At 42.7% G+C, this 22,521-nt stretch overlaps 1 protein-coding gene across 1 annotated transcript in view; it reads right to left on the minus strand.

Moving 5' to 3' along the window:
* Positions 1-16,449, minus strand: part of WASF3 (WASP family member 3) — a 70,936-nt gene extending 54,487 nt beyond the window's left edge. Inside the window, 1 exon segment of the mRNA XM_077745419.1 lies at positions 16,372-16,449. The gene's annotated coding sequence lies outside the window, so the exon portion shown is untranslated.
* Between the last annotated feature and the right edge of the window lie 6,072 nt (positions 16,450-22,521).

Here is a 22,521-nt window from a genome sequence, read left to right on the forward strand (position 1 = left end):
GGGGCGGGGGGGGGGGGGAGCCCCACATCCCAGGTCTGTGCCACCAGGCCTGGCACGCAGGAGCCATGACGAACGGACAGACAGAGGTCTTACTCAAGGTCTGTGGGAAGCTTTCCATTATTTTTAAAAACTGCTAAGCAGCCTCAATAACTAAGTAAACATCCGGGGGAAAACAGAAGATTCAGGTCCGCAGAAGAACACGATATACCTGAAACATCTGTCAACTACTTATTTGGGGAGAACATTCTGAGATACAGAGCGATCGTTCGCCTCCTGTGGCTACAGAAAGGCACCGAAAGACATTCAGGTGGAAGACGATGTCTGGCTCTAACTGAAAAGGTGGAGAGCAGACGTCTAGGTTGAGATTTCCCCCACCAAGGTTTTCCCCACTGGCTCCTGCCTTACAGTTTCTCTGCTTCAGGAAGAAACCTCAAAGCCAGTAGAAGTGACAAAAGGCCATTTATCCTAGGGGAGAATATAGAGAAGCCGAGTGGGGACCTTGGCAAAGAGCGATCTCTAAGAACAATCCTTAGGTCCTCTATTTTCTCTCCTGGTCACCACTGGGGAGGGTGACGAGTGCTTCNAGCTGAAGTTGGACGCTTAACTGACTGAGCCACCCAGGCGCCCCAGGATATGAAATGTTTTTAAAGTATGTATGTCTTGGGGTGCCTGGGTGGTTCAGTCGGTCAGGTACGTGACTTCAGCTCAGGTCATGATATCGTGGTGCATGAGTTCGAGCCCCGTGTCGGGCTCTGTGCTGACAGCTAGCTTAAAGCCTGGAGCCCGTTTCAGATTCTGTGTCTCCCTCTCTCTCTGCCTCTACCCTGCTCACGCTCTTTCTCCCTCTCAAAAATAAATAAACAATTAAAAATAACAACAAAAGAAAATATATAGAAGTCTTCTGTTTCCAAGTCCCTTCGTCTGGCCCTGGTGTCCATATAACCAGATCCTCAGTATAGCTGGGACTACAGAACATATTTGATCCTCAGTATATCTGGGACTACAGAACACATTTGATATTTGAGCCTACACCTGTCTTCTCTTTCCTTGTCATGCATACAAATTCATCCTCATGCATGTTACTACTCTAGGAACTTCGAAGATGCTTTTGCCAGAAACTACTTTCCTTCCCTGTTTTGACCAGCCCAACAAAACCAGCTCTTTATTTAAGTAAACTATTTTTTACATAAACGGAGCCCAGGAGATCTAGACTTATGTCTTCATTTTACAGCCAGAGTGCAAGACAAAGAGACCCCAACTCTCCGGCATCATGGAGATTTGCCAATGACGAGGAGACAGGAGAAGCTCAATGTCTGACTTCGCTGGTGCTCTGCCCATCACATTCCCATTTGCAAACGCTCCTCCTACACGCCACTTGTAAAAATGCCAACCCGCCAAGGCTACTTTGTTTCTGTGTTTTATCAGTATACAAAGGCAGCAAGGCAGCAACAATTCTTTGCTGTGGTATCCAAGTAAGCCTGGGCTTCTCAGAGGACGCCTCAATAGATTCCGGCTCTTTCCTGCCACCTTCCCAACACGGAACCACACGCTTGACCATCTGCTCTGAGTGCTCAACTCCAACCGTGAAAGGAAGAAGCTGCTCTCTCTACGTTTCCTAGGTTCCATCTATAGAAGATATTTTAATATTTTACTAAATAGGGGGTTTGGTCTGGTCCCTCAACTCCTGATGCTGCCTTGCCGCTGACGCGTAAGCATTACATCTCCTAACCTTACTCTGCTTTGTATTTTCAATACACGTGAGTTTTTACAACGCGACTGGCTTTTGGTTAACTATTCTGGAAACCCAGATATTTGTGCTCCGTCCTCCTCCCCGGGCCAGGGAAGTGCTCTACCTGCACCTCTACTGAGCATGATTCAGCATGACACCTGGTAGGTAACTCAACTCCCATTTGCCAGAAAGTTGTATGCATGAGACGGTGAGTATATACCCCATCTCTAGGCACAACCAGGAGATGCTGCTGTGTGTGCGTCTCGTAAGGAAAACTTACAGTTTAACGTGAGACCTTTGAGACAAGAGAAAGTGACCATCTATCCCATTCCTTGATTTGGGATCACACATAACTTACTGTTCTTTCTTAGGCCCTTGCAATACTAAGTAAATCTCTCCATCAAAATGAGAAACTTACAAGAACTGGGGTGTGTGTGTGTGTGTGTGTGTGCGCGCGTGCTATTAGCTCTTTATAGAAAATTATTTCAAACACAGTATCATTTGAATGGGAAGACTGAACAAAGAAAAGCAAGTCTAGGTGAGAACTTCTCCTTACACTAGTCTAGGCTTCTCCTTAGGCTTCAAATCCCCAGAAATGACCAAAAAAAAAAAATCTAGATTTAAAATATATGCAACAAGGAACCCTTGGGGGGCTCAGTCAGGGAAGCGTCCTACGATCATGATCTTGCAGTTCGTGGGTTCAAGCCCCACATCGAGCTCTGTGCTGACAGAGGAGCCTGCTTGGGATTCTCTCTCTCCTTCTCTTTCTTTCACTCTGTCTCTCTCAAAATAAATAAATAAGCTTTAAAAAACCAAACACAGGACAGAGAGGAGGTGGCCATCAGTGTGTGTGGCTGGAGAACCATGAAAGGGAAAAACCTTGACAATTCATATCAGGAAAATACAAACAGAGATAAGAAGATGCCACGTCTCCCTGGCAATCGGGACAGTGGGACCACAAGAAACACGACTCTCCTTTACCGTACTGGCAAGACTGGAAGCATGTGTATCAAGTATCAGAAAGGTAAATAGGAGAGTTAGTTGATGGACGTGTGAAAACTGACAGATTGCCTTTCCAAAGGTTATATCTAATAAAACTAAGAATTCTTGTATCCTTGACCTAGAATTTCTGCCTCTTATTCTTCTGAGAGAAACACTCTCACATGTGCACAAGGATTCATGCACAATAACGTTCACTGCATCACTATTTCAGTGAAAAACCAGAAATGACTACTACAGGGAAAGGCAGCTATCAAAAGCAATGAGGTAAATAAACACATATGGAGCGATCTCCAAAGGACAGTGATGAATGGAAAAAACAAGGTTCACAATAATAGTGGGCCACCGGTCTAAAAGTAGCTACATATTTTCTTTATGTGTGAATACACAGATAAGCCTACCAGAGGTCAGGAAGAAAACATCCCAAATTCATAACAATGATTACCTCTGTGGGGGGTGGATGGCCAGGAGAGTCAAAGGGCACTTGAATGTCCAATGTGTTCCAAGTTCTTAAAAGAAGGATATACTCAGGTAGTATTTACATAATTATGATTTTAATTTACTGCAGACAACTAAAAAATACTAGGTGTTATCAATACAAACCATTACAGAAGAGAGCTGTTAACAAACTCAGTAACGGGCAGGAATTGGATTAATAAAGTTCTTAATAAAATAAAAAGAAAGCACCTGGTGGCCTTTTGCAGATTTTCAACAAATGTTCATAGGTGAACTCATCTATTAGTATAATGGCTAAGACTTACATAATGTGTCAAGCATCGTTATGTGTTTTAAATATATTAACTCATTTAGTTCTTCCAAACTGAGGTAGAAACTATTTATTAATACTTCCATTTTACAGCAAAGAAACTGAAGCACCAAGAGTTAGGTAAACTTGACCAACACCTCATGACAGTTTATTAAAGCCTGAATTCAAAGTCAGGCAGCGTGTATCCATAATCATTGTTCTTACCTGCTACAGCTAACCCTTGAACAACATAAGAGTTGGGGCCACACTGTCCCCCGTGCTGTCAAAAATCTGCATACTACTTTGGATGCCCCAAAAACTTAACTACGTATACCCTATCGTGGACCAGAAGCCTTATCAATAACATAGTCAGTTACCACGTATTTTCTGTCTTATGTTATTATAAACTGTATTCTTACACTAAAGCTAGAGAAAAGAAAACATTAAGAAAATCATAAGGAAGAGAAAATACACTTAGAGCACTACACTGTATCAAAATCACACAGAAGTTGGCCTGTGCAGTTCAAATCTGGGTGGTTCGAAGCTCAACTTTGTACATGAGTCTCTTAAAAACAAAGCAACACACAAACTCCATTTTTTAGAAAAGCTGAATATTCAAGAGCACATCCAAAATGAAATAACAGGAAGGCTGAAAACGAAGCAAGTACAAAAATACCAGGCAAATGTTGCAAAATGGGGGCAGGTACAGCAATATTACTATAAGACACAACAGGAACTCAACTGAAAGTAATAAAATAAATGAAGGCAAATGCACATTTCATACCAAGAACTTTTATTATCCTTTTTTGCACAAGCTCCCAACATACTTGCGGAAACCAAAAACATACAAACTCTGAACTTGTATTTTTTGCAAATATTTTTGCAAATTTTGTGTATGGCTAGCAGATTTTAGCTGACTGTACTTTAAAATTTTGTGCATAACAACGCAAGAGCGTATATTCTTTTCAAACATACATGAAAAAGTTGTTTTAAAAAGGCCATGGATGAAGTTGCCCCAAAAAAGTGGGGGGGAATTTCAAAAAATCAAAATTACACAGGAAGCACAAGGCTTTGTGTAATTTTATTAAATTAGAGATAAACAACATTTAGTAATTAGGGGATGTTGGTGGGGGCGCCTGGGTGGCTCAGGTCATGATCTCAAGATTCCCAAGTTCAAGCCCCGTATCGGGCTCTGAGCTGTCAGCACAGAGCCTGGAGCCTGCTTTGGACTGTGTCTCCCTCTCTCTCTGCCCCTTCCCTCCTCATGCCCTGTCTCCCTGTCTCTGTCTCTCTCAAAAATAAACAAACATTAAAAAAAAAATTAGGGGGTGTTGGTAGGTCTGTCTCCAGGGCTTCCATCTTTGATTCTGAGCCCCCGCTCTGGCTTCTGACAAGGCGTCTGGGGTACCTCGAGCCCAGCCAACTCAATACTGATCAACACTAGAATGGCAGGTCTCCAGACTCAAGAAACAATGCACTGACCATCCTACAGTCAACACACACATTCAATAATAATTAAAAATCATTTCTTCCCTGAAGATGAGGCTACACCCTGCAAGGGATTAATTTTGTGTACAGCTAGCTGAGAGGCTGGCCCTAATGAAAGAGAATCTGGACCGTACATGTTGACGTAAAAGGGATGAAAAGGTAGAACAAAAGTGAAGAGGATGTCAAGGAGATCAGGTCTCAGAGGGCAGACTGAGGAAATCGGCAAAAGTAAGAGTACAAATGAATCCCACATCACTCCCAAAAGCTGGGATTATTCCACCTTTGGATTTTATTCCTGGAATAAAAGGGGAAAAAATTGCTAATAAGATGGGTGGAAGTAAAATCACATATCTAGTAAAGGTTTTACATGCAGAATATACAAAGAGCTCTCAAAATTCAACAATACAGCAAACTACTCAGTTAAATATATGAGCAAAGGTTTTGAACACACCCATAGCAGAGGACAGACTGGTAAATAAGCACTGAAAGACCCTTAGCACCATTCATCACGAAGGAGGTGCAAATTAAAACCACAATGAGCTACCACCACACACTCCTGGAATGGCTAACCTTAAAAAGACCAACCCTACTGGGGTGCCTGGGTGGCTCAGTCGGTTACGCGTCTGACCTTGGATTCCGGCTCAGGTCATGATCTCACGGTGGGTGACTTTGAGCCCTGCTTTGGGCTCTGCACTGAGGGTGTGGAGCCTGCTTGGGATTCTCTCTCTCCCTCTCTCTGCCTCTCCCCGACTCATGCTCCTGCTTGCTCGCATGAGCTCTCTCAAAATAATTAACTTAAAAAAAAAAACAAACCCAACCATACCAAGTGTTGGTAGGAATGCAGACCGACCGGAATGCCCACATCCTGTTGAAGAAAATGTAAAAGAACACAATCGCTGTTGAAAACAGTTTATCACGTTTTTAAAAAGTTAAACACAAGCTCCTAGGTATTTATGCAAAAGAAATAAAAGCATACGCCCACACGCAGATCTGTACACAAATGTTCATACAGCTCTATTTGTAGTAGCCAAAATGAACCAAAAATAGAAACCACTCCCAAATCCACCAAGTGAGTAGAGATAAATAAACTCTACTAATCACCAATAACATGGGATGAATTAGTGATTCATGTTAACAACACGGATGAATCTCAAGATAACTATGCTGAATAAAAACCAGACCAGGGGCACCCGGGTGGCTCAGTAAGTAGGGTAAGTGTCCAACTCCTGATTTTGGCTCAGGTCATGATCTCACAGTTTGTGAGTTAGGGTCCTGAATCCGGCTCTGTGCTGACAGTGTGGAGCCTGCTTGGGATCCTCTTTCTCCCTCTCTCTCTGCCCCTCCCCTACCTCAAAAATAAACGTAAAAAAAAAAAAAAAAAAGACCAAAAAGAAGAGTGTGTACTGTATGATTCCTTTTACATGATTGTGATATTGTGATTTTTTTTTTATTACTTTAGAGAGAGAATGCATGAGTGGGGGAGAGGGACAGAGGGAGAATCTTTTTTAAAAACATTTTTTTAAGGGCACCTGGGTGGCTCAGTAGGTTAAGTGTCCGACTTAGGCTCAGGTCATGATCTCACAGTTCGTGGGTTTGAGCCCCGCGTCAGGTTCTGTGCCAACAGCTCAGAGCCTGGAGCTTTGGATTCTGTGTCTCCCTCTCTCTGCCCTTCCCCACTCATACCCTGTTTTTCAAAAATGAATAAACATTTTAAAAAAAAAACCTTTTTTAATAAAACAAAAATATTTTTTAAGTTTATTTGGGGGGGGGAGGCAGAGAGAGAGGGAGAAGAGAGAAAAATCCCAAACAGGCTCCGTGCTGTCAGCACAGAGCCCCACATGGGGCTCAATCCCATGACCCTGGGAGAAGATCATAACCTGAATCAAAAGAAGAGTAGGATGCTTAACTGACTGAGCCACCCGGCCGCCCATGAGACTGTGATTTATAATAAGTATATGTTTGGTTTTCATTCTCATTTCTGGTACAGAGCTCCTAAAATCCTTGGAATTTCCTAAGTGAGAAGAGCTACAATTTTGATATTCATAACAAATCCCTCTCAAAGTAAAGTACCATACTCAGGTGACTTTAGGAAAGAGACGTCTATTGTCAGAAGGATGGGAGCTGGCTGCCAGGAAAACCAACCATGCGATTAGCGGGCTAGAACTTTCAGTCCCACCCACCCTAATTTGGGGAAAAGGGAGAGGCTTGAGTTCAGTCACTATGGGCCAATGATTTAATCAGTCATAGCTATGTAATCAGGCCTCTATAAACACCCGAAAGGACAGGGTGCAGAGAGCTTCCAGGTCGGTGAGCCAGAATGCATTCATTTGGGGAGTGGCACTCCCCAAACCCCAAGGGGACAGAAGGTCCCGTGTTCTGCCAGACCTGTGGCCACTCAACCAGATCCTTTAATGTCTTCCATAGTAATAAACTAGTGATCTTCTAAGCAAGCTGGCATCCCGACCTCTGTAAGCCACTCAAGCTAATTAATAAAACCCAAGAAGTGGGACATGCGAACCCCCAATTTACCGCCAGTCAGTTGGAAGCAAAGGGAACATTCTGGGCTTGAGACTGAAATTGGGCAAGTTGGGGGCAGGAAGGGAAAGTGGAGAGGACAATCTTGTGGGACAGAACCCTTCATCTGCAGGATCTGATGCTGCCTCCAGGGAGATACACATCAGAACTGAGTTAAACCAGACAGTCAGCTGGTTGCCCAATGTGTGGAAAGCCCACACGTCTACTGCCGGAAGGGAAGCAATGCTGGAGGGAGGAAGTTATAGCACAGGAGACACTCCGAGGCGTGTTCTTCCTTTACAGTAGCGTTCTATGAAATGCAGGCTATTCTACAGCGGCAGAAAGCAGATCAGTGGTGGCCTGGAGGCTGGGGATAGACAGGAGGGAGGGATGACAAAGGGCACACGGAAAGTTGTGTGGGTAATGGTACAGTCGCTTTCTTGGTGGTGGCGATGGTTTTACGGGTGCGTGCACATGTCGGAACTCATCAGATCGTACACTGTAAATATGCAGAGTTTACTGTGTGTCGATGATGCCTCAATGAAATGGTTTACAAAAAGGATCCATGGAGATGAATAAGAGATACGGACAGAAAATGCATTGGGAGATCACTGGATATTTCTTTACCACTCAGATTCTAGTAGAGGTTACTCCATTGTTCGCCACAGACGTAGGACTAAACATCACGGCCAAAGAGACAGACCAGACGTAAAGGATAAATTTAGCAGTTGGACAGGCTACCGCTCAAAGAGAATCTACAAAGGGCCAGCTGATGGCCTAATAAACAGAAAGGAGCTCAGTTCCCTTAGGAAAGTTCTCCTCCTCCAGAATTCCTTCACCGAAGGGAATGTGCCTCGCCAGCCTCATCAGGGAATGTATAGAATAAACACAGGTGGCTTTCCTCCAGGGGCCTTACGAGCCAGCCAAGCCGCACAAGCAGAAGCCCCAGGTCCTCAAGAGCTGAGAGGCCTATGGGAGTCACTGAAATCCCACTACACCCAAGTCCTGATTTAACATACAGCAGCCAGAGGATGCACCCAGGGGCCTGGAAGGACGAGAAGGCACACTTGAAAACCCGCGGAAAACCATAAAGCAAACGCTAGATATTATTCCTATTTTTTTTTTTTAAGTTTAGTAATTTATTTTCAGAGGGGGTGAAGGGCAAAAAAGGAGACAAGAGAATCCCAAGCAGGCTCCACGCTCAGCACAGAGCCCGATGTGAGGCGACCTCGCAAACCAGGAGATCATCCCCTGAGCCTTGAGATCAAGGGTCGGACGCTTAACCAACAGAGCCACTCGGGCGCCCCTAGATATCATTCCTATGAAACCAATAAATGTTTACATGACAAATCAAATAACTTTAACTCTCTTCCTTTTTTCTTTAATTGGACAGTGAGAGGAAGAAGCCATTTGTCAGGACCGTGCAATAATGACCGTAACACACTCGTATGCTGTTTACCACGGTCTTGTTATCTGTAATCCACACCGAGTATCTGTTACATTAATGCTCTTTGAAACAAACCAAAATCGCCAGCTCCTTAGTCAAGGTAAAACAAACACGGGACCTACACACATTTTATGAACACAGTGTTAAGTTAAATTAGCATTGTTTTAATAATATAAAATACATCCATAAACACTCAGAAGCTAAAATCATCAACAGCATTTTAACACTTGCTACAGATACAACTTTCTGAAAAGCACTGATGTCAAAGAATGCTTAAAAATTCCAGAAGGGGGCACCTGGGTGGCTCAGTCGGTTGAGCGTCCAACTTCAGCTCAGGTCATGATCTCTCAGTTTGCGGAGGCCCACATCTGGCTCACTGCTGTCAAGCCTGTCAGCACGAGCCTGCTTCGGATCTGCTGTCCCGCTCCCTCTGCCCCTCCTCCACTTACAATCTCCCAAAAATAAATATTTTTTTAAATAATTCAGGAAGAATTTTTAGGTACTCAGAATTTACCGGTATCACCTGTGACCTTAAGGTTTAATTCTCAAAAAGCTCTAGGTGTTTCTTTGCTTGTTTTTGAGTGAGAGTGAGAAGAGAGAGAGAACATGCACGTGTGTGCGCACACGCTAGTGGGGGAGGGGCAGAGAGAGGAGAGAGAGAATCTTAAGCAGGTTCCAGACCTAGCACAGAGCCCAACTCAGGGCTCGATCTCATGACCCTGAGATCACGACCTGAGCCCAAATCAAGAGTGGGACACTTAACTGACTGAGCCACCCAGGCGCCCCCGTTTTTGCTTCTAATTCTCCATGTAACCATAAATTAAAAGTCTCAAGAATGAGTCGGCATCCCTTTTTTGGTTAAGAAACAAGTATCACATATTTTTCTCTACCTTCCTCTTCTGCATCACGTGAGAATGACATTCGCCAAACAAATTTACAGAATCCAAATGAATTCAAACTTAAGTCCTTACAACAGGACACATATTGTAAGCTACAGAATTAGGTAATTTCCCAAGTGTGTGAAGCAAATATTGTCACCACGCCCTGACACAAGTTGAACCATATGAAATTACCACTTTTGTGGGTCAAAATAGCCAAATGTTGGTAAGTTCACATGGCGTATGTTCACATGAACATAAATAAAGCGAGACAAAGTTAAAATAGCAATAAAGCTGTAGAATCCACCAACTGTTCCCTAGCATACATGCTACTAAACATGAGTTTCTGTGTTTGTGGAAACAAAAAGCATCTGAACGGCACTATTTTTGGCAACTGAAACTGTGCCTTTGAAAGAAAGTTACAAACAATGAAATGGCTGTTTTAGGGAACTGTTCCCAATTATCTGGGCCAGGAGAGCATGAAGAGAAATACGAGAGAGCAAATTTGCAACCTATGGACTCGGTCTCCAGCCATCACATCTGGCATCGAACCAGCTCCATTCACTGGAACGTATTCCAGAAGGAAATCATGAGCGCCATCAAAAGGAGCAGGCAGGGCGTCAAGGTAACTTTATAAAAAAACGTCAACCAAAGAAACCAAATCATAAAACTGATGGTAGTGAACCAGTTAAAGATGACAAATGGAAACATTTGCATACAAGAGCATTTGTATGCATTATGCCATTTTATGTCCCACTACTAACTTTATAGGCTGGTACTGTGCCCAAGGAAAAGAAAGACTTTTAAGATCTACTCTGTTTTAACAACTTTCAAATATGCAATACAAAGAAAAAGAGATCAAGGCTCAGAAAGTAACTTAAATACCCAGAAGTGGAACTGCTGAATCATAGGGGAGTCCTACTTGGAACTTTCTGAGGAACCTCCATACGGTTTTCCACAGTGGTGGCCCCAACTTAAGATTCCCACCAGCAGTGCACAAGAGTTTCTTCTTTTTTAAATCCTCACCAACACTTCCTACTGGTCTTTTTGATAACAGCCATCCCAATAGGTGTGAGGGGATAGCTCATTATGGTTTTGATTCACATTCACCTGATGATCAGTGATCTTCTCACATACCTGCGGCCCATCCAGATGTCTTCTCTGAAAACCTATCTATTCAGATCTTCTGTCCTTTTTGGATCAGATTTTCCTCACTATTGAGCTGTATGAGTTTTTTAATATACCTTGGATATGAACCCCTTATTAGAGACAAGAGTTGCAAATGTTTTCTCCCATTCAGTAATCTGCCTTTCCATTTTCTTGATGATCTCCTTTGCGGTGCAGGAACTTTCCAGTTTGATGTAGCCCCACCTGTTTCTTTTTGCTTTTGTTGCCCTTGCGTTTGGAACTTGGATCCAAAAGAATCATCGCCAAGACCACGTATACTCTCTTGTTAGAACTTCTATGCATTTCGGTCTTATGTTCAAGTCTTTAATCCACTCTGAGTTAAGTTTTGTGTATGCTGTAGAGGTGATGGTTCAGTTTCATTATTGTGCATGTAGCTGGCCAGTCTTCCCAGCACCATTTACTGAAGAGACCGTCCACTGCAGAATTTTGGCTACTCTGTCATAAACTGACCATACATGCTTGGATTTATTTCTAGGCTCTCTATTCTTTCCCATTGATCTATGTATCTGCTTTTATACCAATGCCATAATGTTTCGATTACCATAGCTTAGTTATATAGTTTGAAATCAGGGAGCATGACACCTCCAGCTTTGTTCTTCTTTCTCAAGACTGCTTTGGCCATTCAGGGTCTTTTGTGGTTCCCTACAGATTTTAAAATTAGGTTCTATTTCTGTGAAGACTACCACTGGAATTTTGACAGGGATGGCATTGAATCTGTAGATTGCTTTGTGCGGTATAGACATTTTTTAAAATTTTAATTCTTCCAATCCAATTCAAATCCAGCTCTGTCAGATACCAAAGTCTTATAACGTTTCTACGAGTAAGATCCTCCATTAGCATCGCCATTTGAGCACCGGCTGTCCGCTAGAAGCTCTGAGTATTATTTTTAATATTTGCAGAGCTCGTCAAGATTATCGTCCTTTTATAGATGAGGGAAATGAGGATCAAGGATTTAAGTGGATTTCACTCAAAAGCTTAAAGCCTGTATTTTTTTTTAGCATTTGAACCCAAGATTTTGCTGTTAACTCCTAAACTTATACTCCCTCTACTCTACCACTCTGCCATACCTAGTATCCGGCACCAACTGATAAGGCCGATAACATGTACCGTGGACCCTTGAACAACATGGGTTTGAACCACACAGTCCACCTGTAAGTGGGTTCTCTTCAATTAATATAGTGCACTACTGTAAACGTACTTTCTCTTCCTTATGATTTTCTTAGTAACATCTTCTTTTCTCTAACTTTCCTTATTGCAAGCATACAGTATATAATATACAAAATGCGTGTTAATCAACTATTTATGTCATTGGTAAGGCTTCCAGCCAAGGCCATCAGTAGTTAAGTTTTGGGGAAGTCAAAAGTTGTATGTGGATCTGACTGTGCAGAAGTCAGGGCCCCTAACAGTCACACCGTTCAAGGTCAACTGTAATTCAAATGGAAACGCACACAGCTATTAAATTAGATGTTCGTTTACATTTACAAGCATTCCACTAAGGCGGAGAAACTATTTGACTGCAAGAGACTTCGAAATGATTTGTGTAACGCTATCCAGAGATACAGTGTCTTGCCATACAAGTGTCCCAGACAGCTGGGGCAAGGACTCAGGATTTCCTAAGTTCTTTACTGCCACGCATCACAAAGGTATGTGTATGGAGACAGCTTAGCAGAAATCAACAGGCATGAAATGTGGCATACGTTATAACACAAAACATGTCAATGAATTCTGAGATACAGACGACAGGCATACAAGACAGTTTTAACTCATCCAAAGATATCTGATAGTCCTAATACATGAAACAAGTAATTCTGGATGCCTTCCTAGAATTTCAGAGGACATCATAGCACTGTTTCAGACAGTCTTTTTCTTTCAATCAAAAAATGAGCTATGTAATGAAGGCAAAACCAAGACATACCTTTTAAGTACTACACAAAGCTTTCTGGTCAGATTAACAGAAAGAAGCAAATGTTGAACTTGGACTCTCTCAACAGGATAGGCGGACTTTTCACTCTAGAGAACACGGGAACTAAAACCACAAGTCCTATAAATCTTATGATTTTTATAATTTTTTTTTAATGTTTTATTTATTTCTAGGAGAGAGAGAGACAGCGTGAGCAGGGGAGGGTCAGAGAGAGAGGGAGTCACAGACTGAAACAGGCTCCAGGCTCTGAGCCGGCAGTCAGCACAGAGCCCGACGCGGGGCTCGAACCCACGAACCGCGAGATCATGACCTAAGCGAAAGTCGGAAAGTCGGACGCTTAACCGACTAAGCCACCCAGGCGCCCCAAATCTTATGATTTTTAGATCATAATCGCAGACACCAAAATGTAGTAAACACTGTCTACTCGTATTCAACGTTTATTCCCGCCTCCTTTGTCCCCTTCCCTGTATCAGAGGCTAGGAGGCTAGGCTTGAAACATTGCTCAGGTCGCTTGCCATGGGACCTTAGTTTTTCATGTATATTTTCTCATATATACACTTTTTTTTTTTTTTTTTTTTTTTTGCTTTACTGCACTGACTTGGACAATTCTGAGTAAGAATGGTGAGTGACCATCCTTACCCTCCCTTATTCCTAAAATCAGGCGAAAACATTAGGTCTTTCATCAAGAATTCAAATTCTTAGCTCTAGGACTTTCAGAGACACCTTTTACCAACTGGAAGAAGCTCCCTTCCGTTCCTGCATTTCTGAGTTTTTATCGTGAATAAATGATAAGTAACATCAAATGATCTTTCTTATCTATTAAGAGGATCACACAGGTTCTAAACATTCTGCTCAGTTTCTTGATCCTGTGAATTACAGGACAGACTTTCAAATGAAGAACCAGTCCTGTATTTCTGGAACAAATAGCACTTCGGCATAATGTACCATCCTCTTTATATACACTTTGTTCAGCTTGCGGATATTCTGCTGAGAACTATCTTTGTTTTTTATATCCGAGTAATAATGGCCTCATAAAATAAGTCAGGGTCCTATCTCTTCTATTTTCTAAGGATTTTGTATATAATTCGTATTATTTCTTTCTTAATAGGTTAGTAGAATTCCCCAGTGAGTCCATCTGGGCTTAGAGCTTTCTTTCTAGGGAGCACTTTTAACTACAAATTCAATTTCTTGAATAAAGAGATATGCACATTATCTACTTCCCCTTGCGTAAGGCTAAGCACCTTGTGTCTTTGATGAAATTCGCCCACTTACCTGAGTAATCAAATATATTAAGTGGCTCCTCATATTCCCTTTAATTTCCTTTTGTAGAATCTATACTGACAGTCTCTCTTTTCTGATATTAGAAATTTCTGCCGTCTCTCTCTTTTTTGCTGATTAGTACAACTACAAATTTATCAATTTTATTGAACTCATTAAGAAAAACAGCTTTTGGTTTCAGTGATTTTTTTTCCTAGTTTTTGTTTTCTGTTTCAGTGAATTCTGCTCTTACCTTTAGTATCTTCTTCTCTGCTTGTTCTGTGTTTAATTTGTTCTTTGCCTTCTAATTTCTTACGGTGAAGGTTTAGATTTTTGTTTCAAACCTTTTGTTTCCTAATAGAAGCCGTTAGCCCTGTAAATTTCCCCTGGAAGTACTGCTTTAGGTGCATCCCAGAAATTTGGATATGTTGTATTTTCATTTCCATTCAATTCAAAATATTTTCTTCCTTTTTTTAAGTTTACTTTTTTTTATTTTGAGATAGAGAGAACAAGCGGGGAGGGGGCAGAGAGAGGCGGGAACAGAAGATCCAAAGTGGGCTCTGTACTGACAGCGCAGAGCCCATTGCAGGGCTGGAGCTCACCAACCATGAGAGGAGATCATGACCTGAGTTGGAGTCCAATGCTTAACTGACCGTTCCACCCAGGCGCCCCAATTCAAAATATTTTCTAATTTCCTTTGTGACTTCCTCTTTGATCCATGGGGTTTTTAGAATGTGATATTTAATTTCAAAATACTTGGAGATTTCCCATAATCTGATACTGACTTCTAGCTTAGTTTCAACAAAGTCCAAAACTACAGACCTACCTATTCCTGAAAAATTACCTGTGAAGTGGAAGTATGGAAATCAAATTCAATTTTCTGATTATAAATTAACGAAATGCTATGCCCACAGTCAAACTGAGACAGACCTGGAGATCAAGTCTTCCAGCATCTTTTCCTCTGAAGGATACTAAGAGCAACATTTTTTTTTTAAATGGGGCACTTGGGTGGCTCAGTTGGTTAAAAGTCCGACTTCGGCTCAGGTCATGATCTCATGGTTCATGGGTCCGAGCCCCACGTTGGTCACTGTGCTGAAAGCTCAGAGCCTAGAGCCTGCTTCGGATTCTGTGTCTCCTTCTCTCTGCCCCTCCCCTGCTCACGCTCTGTCTCTCTCTCAAAAATACATAAACATTAAAAAAAAAATCAAAGGATATTAAGAACAGTGTGTTCTAAATCCCACCTCAAAATCGGAAGACTTTTTGTTATTCTCCCTCTACCCTTCAAAAAAAAAAAAAAAGGAAGAAAAGACAGTTTCACATAGATCATCTCATTTGCTTTTTACAACTCTATAAAACAAATTATAGACATTCTGTACAAGGAAAATGAAGCTCAAAGGAATAACTTGCCTTACTGGTTGGCCATGTCTCATTGCTCTTGAATTATCCCTTGAAGATAAAGGAACACAGATCATTTAAATCTCTAAATAATTCAAAACCTCATTTTAAATGCCACTGCTGGAATCAACACCACTTTAGTTCGAGGTTGTAGTAAAATCCAACTAGGTTTCGGTTTGATTATCTTGACATCTCATATCCATTCATTATTAACAAGATTAAGATAATAAAGAACCGGTTAAACCCCATGAAATAAAAAGTAAACAGGCAAAATATGTTGGGAGGAAGACAAAGACTCCAATTTAGTCACAAACTGTATAGCCATATTTGTTTTTCCCCTCAAAATTAATAGGAAGTTGATATATATCAAGTTATATATTTTGTAAATTTTTTAATGTTTTATTTATTTTTGAGAGAGAAAGAAAGAGACAGCGTGAGCAGAGGAGGGTCAGAGAGAGGGGGAGACACAGAATCCGAAGACAGGCTCCAGGCTCTGAGCTGGCTGTCAACACAGAGCCCGACGCGGGGCTCGAACCCACAAACTATGAGATCATGACCTGAGCCAAAGTCAGACTCTCAACAGACTGAGCCACCCAAGCGCCCCATATTTTTCTCTTTCAAATTGAACTGCTGACCAGGACCTAAAGCTCCAAAAATATTATCTGCTGTTAATTTTTATGTGAAAGCACACTAATATTTAATATTTTAAAATATTAGAACATTGTATACTATTCTACTTTGAATTAAAATTCTAAGCTATAATGTTACAGAAATTAAATGGCTTTAAGGGTAAGCGGCCTGCATTCTTACCGTGTAACTGTTGACTTATGGGTTGCAGAAATGTCCTTCCGGCAGCATCACCACTTTGGCTCAGGTATCAATGAATGGTACAGCAATCAAAATTAAAACTAAAAAAAAAAAAAGAAAAGAAAGAAAGAAAAGAAATTAAATAACAGTAAGTAAAACGCATTCAAGTCTTCAAGAAAGTCTTATATTCAAATTTCACATTTCAACAATTTCATCAAGGGAGTTCTCATCTCAGAACTAGTTTTTTCTTAATTAGTTTAAGCAAGGAGCTAATAAGGTATGTGGATTCCTGAATAATTCCAACTCCCTATCCTGGAGAAAGCTCCGAAATTAACTTCAGGACATCACAGTAAATAGCTACAGGGCAGGAAAACAAAAAGCCAAGTATATTACAGGTCTATTCAACGGAACTGCTCAGTTCAAAGACTCGGCACACACACATTTACAGTTTTGTTAATGACTGAACACTGACGGTTCATGCGAGCACTCTATCATATAAAAGCACTTGTATTAATTTTTCACACAAAAATATTCAAGTTCAAGAGAAATCCTGGTGAGCACCTATAAACGCTTTAATAGAATGTATGGGAATAAATATTAACAAAAATTTACTACTTGTTCAATCGAGCCTGGAAAGTATTTCCAGGATAACGGACGGTCATAGCAGCAAGACTACAGAGCCGCCATCGGATATTGGTTATCATCAATGTGCTGGAGCCAGAAGGTACCAGAAAGTACATATGGTATAGTTTCCTACCCCAGCAAGAGCTATGGTTTACTTAAGAGCGACACACAGAAGAAAAATTTAGTGACTATCATCATTCGTTCGTTCGGCAAAACTTTTACGAAGTATCTTGTATGAGTAAGTCTCCCTTTAAACAGTGCAGATGGAGAAATGAATAAGCTCGTCGAAGAACTCGCAGTCCAGGGACGGTGACCATTACATGCCAGTAACTGTGCTACCATAAGCCAGGGGCATGGAAGCAAGAGCGAGGCAGTCCAGGAGGAAGTGGGGCGTATCAAACAGCTTCTCAGCAGGAGTGAGGCCGGGCAAAGGCCACGCAGGCACAGGGAAGGAGCAGTGTGCAATGTCAGTGGGAGGAAAGCAACCTGAAATCCACTAAAGAGGATTCTCTGAATGTGTATGAACCGATGTATCCGCCAGTGGAGTTCTCCCAGCTGAGATTCACCACCACTTTGAAGGTGGGGGGAAAACAGAAAGATCTTTCAATAATGCTCTCATTTAGACACGTCCCACTAATTCGCTTATTTAAAATTAAAAGCAGCACATGATTTTCTTCTCCTTCCTTAGGAGCAGCTGTACTGCATGCTCCTGATTAAGCAGAATGAAAGAGGAAAGTTGAGTTTTTGCTAAGTGATTTGCATTGGTGATCGCCTTATTTCCAAACATGGAGAATCATCCCTGGGTTTTTGAGTGTCCAGCCAACCTTGACCTCTACCAGATATCTCATGTGCGTGATTCTCAAAGCAAAAAGCACTGTACATGTCACTTGAGAGAGGGTTCTATCTAGCCAGGAAGGAAAAGTGTCCGATCTGTATGTTTTCCGGATGACCGTTTGTGTTTAGCAATCACGTGTTAATTCTTCCTTTGGGAAACACAACTAGGAATTTTCCCATTTGCGTGAAATGCTATGTAACTATTAATCTGTGATTAGCTGTCATTTGGTGAATGCTTTACTCAGGATTAAGCCCAGCGCTTCATGTCACATATATTTTAACTTAATCTTCACAAGGTAGGTAATATCCATCTCCATCAAAAAAAAATGAGGAAGAAGGTGACATTCCCAGGATGACACAGCTTGGAAGAAGCGGGGTCAGGACAGGTCTGTCTGGCTGCAGTCACTCTTTTGAACTGCTATAGTTGACAGTCTGCATTTTTTGCTACTATGTCTAACATCAGTTAGGAACCGTAGAAGTCTTGAAGAATCAACAAGGCTTTGTGAGTGTGGGGACAGCCTATCTTTAACTCCTCTGAAGCTACAGTCTAAGGTTATTAAGTGTGAAACCCAGTACCTTTACTTAGAGGTGTCGTATTCGCAAACACAGGGAAACACATTTATATGCAAACCAGAATTCAAATTCTATTTGTGTCCCCTGGTTAAGCTCTAGGTGGTACTGAAAATGCCTCTCTGTGGCTGCAGTCTAGGAGAACAGTTGTGGTTTAATTTCCTACCGATGGGCCTGGGTCCATGACGGTCCCCGGGCAGGAACACCCTTTTCTACCTTCCATGCAGCCCAATGTGCCTCACCTTCAGAATGCAACAGCCTCTTTGACGCATCCATTCAGTTCTCTAGCTGCTCTGTAAACAGTTACTTACTGTGGTAATGTGTTAGGCGCCGTGTGGGAAGATCAAAGCCCAAGCCCGCCACCCCAAGAACCTCTTGGTCCCAAAAGGGAATTCGCATCTGATGTGATCAAGGTAGAGAAGAAAAAAGTGCAAGGTGGGGAGTGGCTGCCACTGGAGGGAGAGAATGGCAGGAAAGACACCCAGGCCCTGGCAACACAGGTGCCTTAATCCAGATAACAGATGATGAGGACCTGAAGCAAGATGGAGGATTTCTTAAAGGGAATGAGCTTGACAAACATAGGTGTTGGGTGATGAAACGGAAGGGATGCTGGGACGTCTCTCGGAAAGCAGAGTTAAGGACTGCTAAGACAGCGCTGTCGGGCTTAAGTCCCTGCAAGGATGGAAACGTTCTGTAGACGAACAGCATCCAATATGGCGGCCTCCAGCCACAGCCACACGGGGCACTGAGAGGGCACTTGAAATGTGGCGAGTGTGGCTGAGAAACTGAATTCTTAATTTTATTTCATGTTAACAAGAGTGAATTTAAACAGCAACACACGGCTAGCAGCTACTGGATTCAACAGTGCGCGCTCAACACTTCAGGCTTGAGATGCTGAGTTGAGGGGTCATCACCAGTATCTGGGGAAAGAAATACTAAGAGAAAGACATACAGACATGCAGACATTTGTTGCCTAGGTGAACGAACTAGTGCATGAAAAGAGGAACAAACAGGGTCACCTTGAAGGACTCCTCCCTTTCAAATCCCATCAAAGACGTACCTAATCCTGCCCCTTCAGATTTCAAATACTGCTTTCAGTATGGTGGCCTCAGAATGTACTTATGTTGTCTCCAGGCCTCAGTCTAATTCTTAAATACTGCTGAATTAAAATTCCTTATGCTATTCAGTAAAAAAAAAAAGAAAAAAAAAGAAAAAAAGAAAAATGGTATCATGAAATTATAGCAAGTCATAATTTAGGGGAAAAAAATCCTGGACCACGGATAATCAAGCTAGGATAAATAACTGTCCAGTAAGGTGTCTTCTTTTCTAAAAACAGAAAGAAGCGAGGAAGAGGAGGAGAGAACCAAACAGCTTTATGATGAGTTCAGGTCATTACAAAAATATTACTGACCGCTCACCTCCTAAGCAGTTCAGCTGACATTCAGTTTACATTCCTCTGTACTCTGCTGAGAGAAAGGATTGAATGTATCTCATGAAACACCTAATTTTGTCCCACGGAGCATTTTCAAGGGTCAGTGATAAAAAAAGTTGTGCCCTAGGAGCGCTCTCTTTTATCTTAGCTATCCACAGCATCCGAGTCGGTAGGAGATAAATAACTGTGACACGAAAACAGATACCGTTCAGAAACCTGAGAGCAGGCTGCGTCCAAGCGACTCACTGTTAATCTCCCAATATCACCCTAATCTGATTGTACTAGGATTTGTTTACTATTTTGGTCCCTGCCATCCCTCTCAAGCTTCCGAATTCTGGTTCTCCAGAAATGAGGCGCAGGAAGGAATACAATGCTCACGTGTGGTCTAGAGAGCTCTTCCCCTGCTGCATCTTCCAGGGCTACCTTGTTAACCAGGCGCCAATTCGACGTTCCTCCCTCTCTGTGAGATCACGTCATCCACGTTCATAACCATTCACGTAGAAAGTTCTATTTACAAGCCTGTCAGGCACCTGAGAACCAGCAGCCTCTGTCAGCTTCCGAGAAACAGATCTCATCAGAATGGCTAAGATGAGTATTTTTAGCAAGAATCGTGTGCCTAACAACACGGTAACACAGCAAGTCTTGTGTTTCCCCTCGCTGGCCTCTCGGGTCAGATGCCTGGGCTCCGGGTCCCAGCGCCAGAACAGTCCTACGTCTGTGAAACGGGGCCAGAAGAGACACACTTGGCTGGCCCCACAATTCAATTCAAAGTGTTAGTGGCTCTTTTGTAGAAGGTGGAGCAAAAGCATTAAGTAACAAGACAAGGTCTTGGCCACCGGAAACCTGGATCTGGAGGAGAAGAAGAAATAAACACACAAGACATGTGAAACAACCCGCAGAAGAGATTCTGGTATGAGTAAAATAAAAATAATTGCAGCCAACTGAGACTCACCGGACACCTACGTTATCACACTGTTCGCCTGCTAGGTTCACTTTCATTTATTTAATAATGAACAAAACCACGTTAATTATGAGTACGGATAAAAAATTCTCCCAGTGTTGAGTAATCTGTTCATTGAAAAGGTACTTACCCCAGACCTAAACACAAGGGTCATACAACCCTATTTTCTCCCCCTTCCCTTAATGAACAGTGAAACAACCCAGGAAAATAGGAGGAATGATCGATTCTTGACATAACACGACTTCTGCAGAGACCCACAGCTGGCCCACACCTCTGGGCTAATAATGGTCAAAGAATCGACTAGCCTAGATAAAGATCTGGGACACATCAACCGCTCGTTGATCCACTCAAACGTTTACTCTCTTCCTACTATGCATGAGAAATACAACCGTGAGTCAGAGGAAGGTGAGGCTGTATACGGGAAGACACCACAGCCAAGTTCAAACCTGCTAAGTGGCAAGAGAGATACAGGCAACGCGCTGTGAGAAAAGGCTGGTACCAGCTGCAATCGACAAGAGAAGACTGCAAATCCGCATGGGGCTCCAAGTGACACCAAGAGACCGATTACTGTCTTCTGAGATGCACAGACTAGACTACGCAGTTAATTAATTAACTAGCGCCCATGAAGGCAGCCAGCCTGCCAGTCTGGTGCACTGGTTTTCTCTCCCGGATGCTGCTGCCCTGCTGGGCAGGCTCCCGCTTAGGAGAACTCCTCTGTACCCCACCACTCTGGAACTCGGTTCCCGGGCAGCCCATATGCAGGGCGGCCTCCACCACCTCTCTCAAGTTGCAATCAGGCCCCGACTCCTCCACCCCTGCATTTCTCTACACCTGCCTCTCCATGGTTACTGGCCCTCCCACTGGGTGGACTCGGGGTCACTTCCACCACATGACAGTGTCAGCTACCCAGGAGTGGCCACTTCTCCCTTCTCCAGCCCACCCACCACCCAAAGGGGCAGTGCAGGATCCCATGGCGCGGTGGGCTCTCCAGCCAGAATGGACTCCGGCCCGCTTCCCCACTTACAACCTCCAAGACTCCAGGCGGGTTATTTATGCTTAGGCTTCCCGAAGCACAAAACTGCACTACTTCATGGGACAAGCCAGGCCTTGCATGTGATGCACAAGCAGTCAATCACTGCTCTTACCACGTGTCCGCCACCATCATTGCCCTCTGTTCCCCATCCCACAGTTACGCCCACCAGGGCTGCAGGGTCACCTGCATCTTTATATCCCCAGGGCTTCGCACAGAATCATGTTCACAGCGACCTTGATCAACGTTTGGTCCAGAAGAAAACAAATAGTGACTACGTGAGCACACAAACCCTAAAACCAAGATGATGGAAGAAACTCAGATTTGGTTCTATTCTTACATGTGCCTCGTTCACACAACAGAATGCATGGAACCGCCAAGAGATCAAAGAATTTAGAGGCTGAAGGGCGCCTGGGTGGCTCAGTCAGTTGGGCGTCCGACTGCAGCTCAGGTCACTATCTCGCCATTTGTGAGTTCGAGCCCCGCGTTGGGCTCTGTGCTGACACTCGGAGCCTGGAGCCTGCTTCAGATTCTTTGTCTCCCTCTCTCGGTCTCTCTCAAAAATAAACAAACATTAAAAAAAAAAAAAGTTAAAAAAAAAAAAGAATTCAGAGGTTGAAATGTTCAGAAATTCACAGTAAATAGCATCCGTTTTCAAAGGGAAAAAATGGATGATCTAGTTGTCTGACGCTTCTGCTTAAT

This window comes from Crocuta crocuta, unplaced genomic scaffold (genome assembly GCF_008692635.1).
Source record: "Crocuta crocuta isolate KB4526 unplaced genomic scaffold, BGI_CrCroc_1.0 scaffold258, whole genome shotgun sequence".
Classification (NCBI taxonomy): domain Eukaryota; kingdom Metazoa; phylum Chordata; class Mammalia; order Carnivora; family Hyaenidae; genus Crocuta; species Crocuta crocuta.